The sequence below is a fragment of the Salvelinus sp. IW2-2015 genome, linkage group LG20, assembly GCF_002910315.2.
Source record: "Salvelinus sp. IW2-2015 linkage group LG20, ASM291031v2, whole genome shotgun sequence".
Classification (NCBI taxonomy): domain Eukaryota; kingdom Metazoa; phylum Chordata; class Actinopteri; order Salmoniformes; family Salmonidae; genus Salvelinus; species Salvelinus sp. IW2-2015.
Window position 1 is genome coordinate 35,416,952 of NC_036860.1, and position 6,048 is coordinate 35,422,999.

The following is a 6,048-nucleotide window of genomic DNA, read 5'->3' on the forward strand; positions in this document are numbered from 1 at the left end:
ACTATCGCGCACCGTGCCTCCACGTGCGCCCCTTAGCCCAGTGCGTTCTGTGCCTGCTTTCCGCACGTGTGGGCTAAAGTGAGCATCCAACCAGGATGGGTTATGCCGGCTCAGGGCTTCCTGGTCTCCAGTAAGCCTCCTCGGTCCAGGATATCCTGCGCGGCTCTACGCACTGTGTCGCCAGTGCCCTTCACAGCCCAGTGCGTCCTGTGCCAGCTGCCCCGCACTTGCGGGTAAAGTGAGCATCCACGCAGGACTGCTTGTGCCAGCTCTACGCTCCAGACATCCAGCGCCTCCACGGCCCAGTATATCCTGCGCCAGCTCTACGCAGGTCTATCTGCCCAGTGCGTCCTGTGTCAGCACCCCCAACTTGCCGGGCTAAAGTGAGCATCCCAAGCCAGGACGGGTTGTGCCAGGCTCTACGCTTCCAGACCTTCCAGTGCGACCTCCACGGTCCAGTATATCCTTGCCAGCTCCATGCACACCGGCCTCCAGTGTGTGTTCTAGCCTAGTACGTTCTGTGCCTGCTCCACGCACGAAGCCTCCAGTGGTGATCCATGGCCCGAAGAACTCCAGTGTCATCCATGGCCGAAGCCTCCAGTGATGATCCATGGCCGAAGCCCCAGTGATGATCTCATTAGGCACGGAGCCTCCAGTGATGATCCATGGCCCGGAGCCTGCAGTGATGATCCATGGCAGGACGGGTCTGTGCCGGCTCAGCGCTCCTGGTCTCCAGTAAGCCTCCTCGGTCCAGGATTCCTGCGCCGGCTCTACGCACGGTCGCCAGTACGCCTTCACAGCCAGTGCGTCCTGTGCCAGCGCCCGCACTTGCCGGGCTAAAGTGAGCATCCACCAGGACGGGTTGTGCCAGCTCTACGCTCCAGACAATCCAGAGCGCCTCCACGGCCCAGTATATCCTGCGCCAGCTCTACGCAGGTATCTCCAGTGCGTCCGTGTCAGCACCACGCACTTGCCGGGCTAAAGTGAGCATCCAACCAGATGGTTGTGCCAGCTCTACGTTCCAGACCTCCAGTGCACCTCCACGGTCCAGTATATCCTGTGCCAGCCCATGCACCTGGCCTCCAGTGTGTGTCTCTAGCCTAGTACGTTCTGTGCCTGCTCCACGCACCAATCCTCCAGTGGTGATCCATGGCCCGAAGCCTCCAGTGATGATCCATGGCCCGAAGCCTCCAGTGATGATCCCATAGCCCGGAAGCCTCCAGTGATGATCCATGCCGAGCCTGCAGTGATGATCCATGCGGGGTTGTGCCGGCTCAGCGCTCCTGGTCTCCAGTAAGCCTCCTCGGTCCAGGATATCCTGCCGGCCGGCTCACGCACTGTGTCGCCAGTACGCCTTCACAGCCCAGTGCGTCCTGTGCCAGTGCCCGCACTTGCCGGCTAAAGTGAGCATCCAGCCAGGACGGGTTGTGGCCAGCTCTACCTCGCAGACATCCAGAGCGGCCTCCACGGCGCCCAGTATATCCTGCGCCAGCTCTACGCAGGGTATCTCCAGTGCGTCCTGTGTCAGCACCACGCACTTGCCGGGCTAAAGTGAGCATCCAACCAGGATGGGTTGTGCCAGCTCTACGTTCCAGACCTCCAGTGCACCTCCACGGTCCAGTATATCCTGTGCCAGCTCCATGCACCTGGCCTCCAGTGTGTGTCTCTAGCCTAGTACGTTCTGTGCCTGCTCCACGCACGAAGCCTCCAGTGGTGATCCATGGCCCGAAGACTCCAGTGATGATCCATGGCACGAAGCCTCCAGTGATGATCCATGGCACGAAGCCTCCAGTGATGATTCATAGCCCGGAACCTCCAGTGATGATCCATGGCCTGGAGCCTGCAGTGATGATCCATGGCACTGAGCCTGCAGTGATGATCCATGGCCCGAAGCCTCCAGTGATGATCCACGGCACGAAGCCTCCAGTGATGATCCATGGCCCGAAGCCTCCAGTGACGATCCACGGCACGAAGCCTGCAGTGACGATCCACGGCACGAAACCTGCAGTGACGATCCACGGCACGAAGCCTGCAGTGACGACCCACGGCCCGAAACTTCCTGACACGGTCCACGGCCCGGAACCTCCTGAGACGGTCCGCATTCCAGAGTCTCCAGCGACGGTCCGCAGTCCAGAGTCTCCAGCGACAGTCCGCATTCCAGAGTCTCCAGCGACGGTCTGTAGTCCAGAGTCTCCAGCGAAGGACTGCAGTCCAGAGCCTCCAGCGGCGGTCTGCAGTCCAGAGCCTCCAGCGGCGGTCTGCAGTCCAGAGCCTCCAGCGGCGGTCTGCAGTCCAGAGCCTCCAGCGGCGGTCTGCGGGCAAGAGCCTCCAGCGGCGGTAGGCAGTCCAGAGCCTCCAGCGGCGGTCTGCGGTCCAGAGCCTCCAGCGGCGGTTCCCAGTCCAGAGCCTCCCAAAGAGAAGAGAGATACTGTCACATTTTGGACTGTGTTGCTCTGTTATGCGAACACAAAACATTTTTCTTTACAGTTGAGTTGTCCTGGTCTTGTTAGTATACATTAACTTTAAAACGAACTAATGACATGTTGCACCTCTACCTTGCAGATGAGCCAGAGGAGGACAGATGAGAACAGCAGCCAGTGAGCACTTAGAACAGCAGCAGCCAGGGGCAACTGGTAAGAAAAGGATGATTTAGGTGACCCGACACAGGCCCAAAACAAGTTTAACGACCCCAGTATCCCCTTGACCGTGTATAATTGCAAAACTAAAGAGACACACCAACAAAAGACAGAAAACAGAAGAATAGGTGATGGAGAGAGACACACCAGACAAGACACAGAGACCGCAACAGAAGAATAGGATATGATGTAGAGAGACACCAAGAACAGCACAGGTTATAACAGAAGAGGACAGCCAGCAACAGACAAGACACAGAGAAATGTGACTGAAGAGGGCAGATGGAAAGAAGAGAACAGATGTGGGTTGAGCACAGTAGACTATCACTTCAAGCTGCTCTATAGATTCTAATTAGTTGTATTTATTTGTACAGATAACAGGTGAAATACAGACAGTTAAATAGTGAAAAATTGTTTACAAAGAATTTGCAGAGGAGGTGAAAAAGCTGAAATTAAAGCAATTGTTTACTTTGGGTCGTTTCACCAGTTCAGTGCCTTTTGAGAAGTGTAACTTTGATTTCACCTAATTGTACATTCTGTCATACAGAGCACATGTTCAACTTCATAGAAAACAAGTTTTCCCATCTCAAGAGTGTTTTTTGTGCCCTGTACAGGGCCTGGTGAGTTTTGGGGCAGCAGGTAGCCTAGCGATTAAGCGTAACCGAAAGGTTGCTGGTTTGAATCCCAGAGCAGACCAGGTGAAACATCTGTCAATATGCCCTTGAGCAAGGAACTTCACCCTAATGCCCTGTATGTTGTTCTGGATAAGAGCATCTGCAAAATCAGGGGTTTCCAAACTTTTTCACTTCAGCATTGGGGAACATCCCACACCCAAACCAGACATAACTGTTTCCAAGTGCACCAAGAGATGTCATGTGATCTCGCTGCCATCTAGTGGACAAACTGGAATCAGAGGGGGGATATATTTACATCAATGGATAGGTAGAGACTTCAGCTTCTCCTCATATGTATAGTGTCTAGTAAAAGTATCCCGATCTTTTGGATTTCTTCAAATTTTATTGTGTTAAAAAGTGGGATAAAAATGTATTTAATTGTAGTTTCTTGTCAACAATCTACACAACATACTCTGTCAAAATGGATGAAAAATTAATTAAAAAAGAAAAAAGATTAATAAATATGTAGTAACTCAAATATAGTCATGCATAAGTATTCAGGCTCCCTGGGTCAATACATTGTTAGAAACACCTTAACCCACAGCATCGATTACAGTCTTTTTGGGTAAGTCTCTAAGAGCTTTGCACATCTGGATTGTGCAATATTTTGCCCATTATTCTTTTCAAAATTCTTCAAACTCTTGTCAAGATGGTTGGGATCATGGCTAGACAGCAATTTTGTCCTGCTGAAAGGTGCACTCCTTTCCCGGTCTCTGGTGTAAAGCAGACTGAAGGTTTTCCTCTAGGATTTTACCTGTGCTTGGTTCATTCTCGTTTCTTTTTATCCGAAAAACTCCCAGTACTTGCCGATGTCAAGCATACCTATACGAATGCAGCCACACCATGCTTGAAAAATAAAGAGGCAGTTAATCAGTGATGTGTTCAATTTTGCCCCAAACAAATCCATTTAGGCCAAAAAGTGTATTCCTTGCTGTTTTTTCTTGCTGTATTACTTTAGTGTTTTGTTTCATACAAGATGAATATTTTTGATTCGTATATTTGTATATTTTTTTCACTCTGTCATTTACAGTATAGGTCGTATTGTGAGTCGCAACAATGTTAATGATCCATCCTCAGTTTCTCCCATCACATCCATTGAACTCGGGTAGCTGTTTTAAAAATCTCCAATGGCCTCATGGAACATCCCTGAGCAGTTTCATTCCTGTCCTGCACCTCCTGTTCCTGCAGCAGTTCAGAAGGACAGCTGTATCTTTATGTGTCTGGGGGTTTATCACATAATCCACAGCATAATTATTAACTTGATCATGCTTAAAGACTTAGGCAGCCCTTTTTCCCACCTTCAGTTGTGGGATCTTGTTTGTGTAGTTGCTTTCTGCACTGCATATAGTTTTACGTTCATTTTGTATTTTGTTGTTTTTCAGTGTCATTTTTAATAAAGAGAAATGTACGCCTACCATGCTGCACCTTGGTCTCCATCTATCAACAAGCGTAACAGAAGATCACCACACAAAGGACCAAGCAGGTGGCCAGGAGGAGCAGGGATCCTGGGCCCGGGAGAAAAGTGAGTGGAGGACATCATGGACATGGGAGGAGGTTATGCAGGGGCAAGACCCTGCCATGGAAGCAGGCGGAGGCAGCAAGAGAGGAACGGCGACGAAACCAGGAATCAAGGACACGACGGAAGCCAGAGAGGCAGCCTCAAAAAACATTTGGGGGGAGGCACACGGGGTGGCGAGCGGAGCAAGGTGGAACAAGAACCAACTCCCAGTAATTACGATGAGGAGTAGGTCACGGTTCAGATACCATGTTTTCCGGATCTGCGCACCGTGCCTCCAGTGCGCACCCTTAGCCCAGTGCGTTCTGTGCCTGCTTTCCGCACGTGTGGGGCTAAAGTGAGCATCCAACAGGATGGGTTATGCCGGCTCAGGGCTCCTGGTCTCCAGTAAGCCTCCTCGGTCCAGGATATCCTGCGCCGGCTCTACGCACTGTGTCGCCAGTACGCCTTCACAGCCAGTGCGTCCTGTGCCAGTGCCCGCCCCTTGCCGGGCTAAAGTGAGCATCCACCAGGACGGGTTTGCCAGCTCTACGCTCCAGACATCCAGAAGCGCCTCCACGGCCCAGTATATCCTGCGCCAGCTCTACGCAGGGTATCTCCAGTGCGTCCTGTTCAGCACCACGCACTTGCCGGGCTAAAGTGAGCATCCAACCAGGATGGTTGTGCCAGCTCTACGTTCCAGACCTCCAGTGCACCTCCACGGTCCAGTATATCCTGTGCCAGCTCCATGCACCTGGCCTCCAGTGTGTGTCTCTAGCCTAGTACGTTCTGTGCCTGCTCCACGCACGAAGCCTCCAGTGGTGATCCATGGCCCGAAGACTCCAGTGATGATCCATGGCACGAAGCCTCCAGTGATGATCCATGGCACGAAGCCTCCAGTGATGATTCATAGCCCGGAACCTCCAGTGATGATCCATGGCCTGGAGCCTGCAGTGATGATCCCATGGCACTGAGCCTGCAGTGATGATCCATGGCCCGAAGCCTCCAGTGATGATCCACGGCACGAAGCCTCCAGTGATGATCCATGCCCGAAGCCTCCAGTGACGATCCACGCCGAAGCCTGCAGTGACGATCCACGGCACGAAACCTGCAGTGACGATCCACGGCACGAAGCCTGCAGTGACGACCCACGGCCCGAAACTTCCTGACACGGTCCACGGCCCGGAACCTCCTGAGACGGTCCGCATTCCAGAGTCTCCAGCGACGGTCCGCAGTCCAGAGTCTC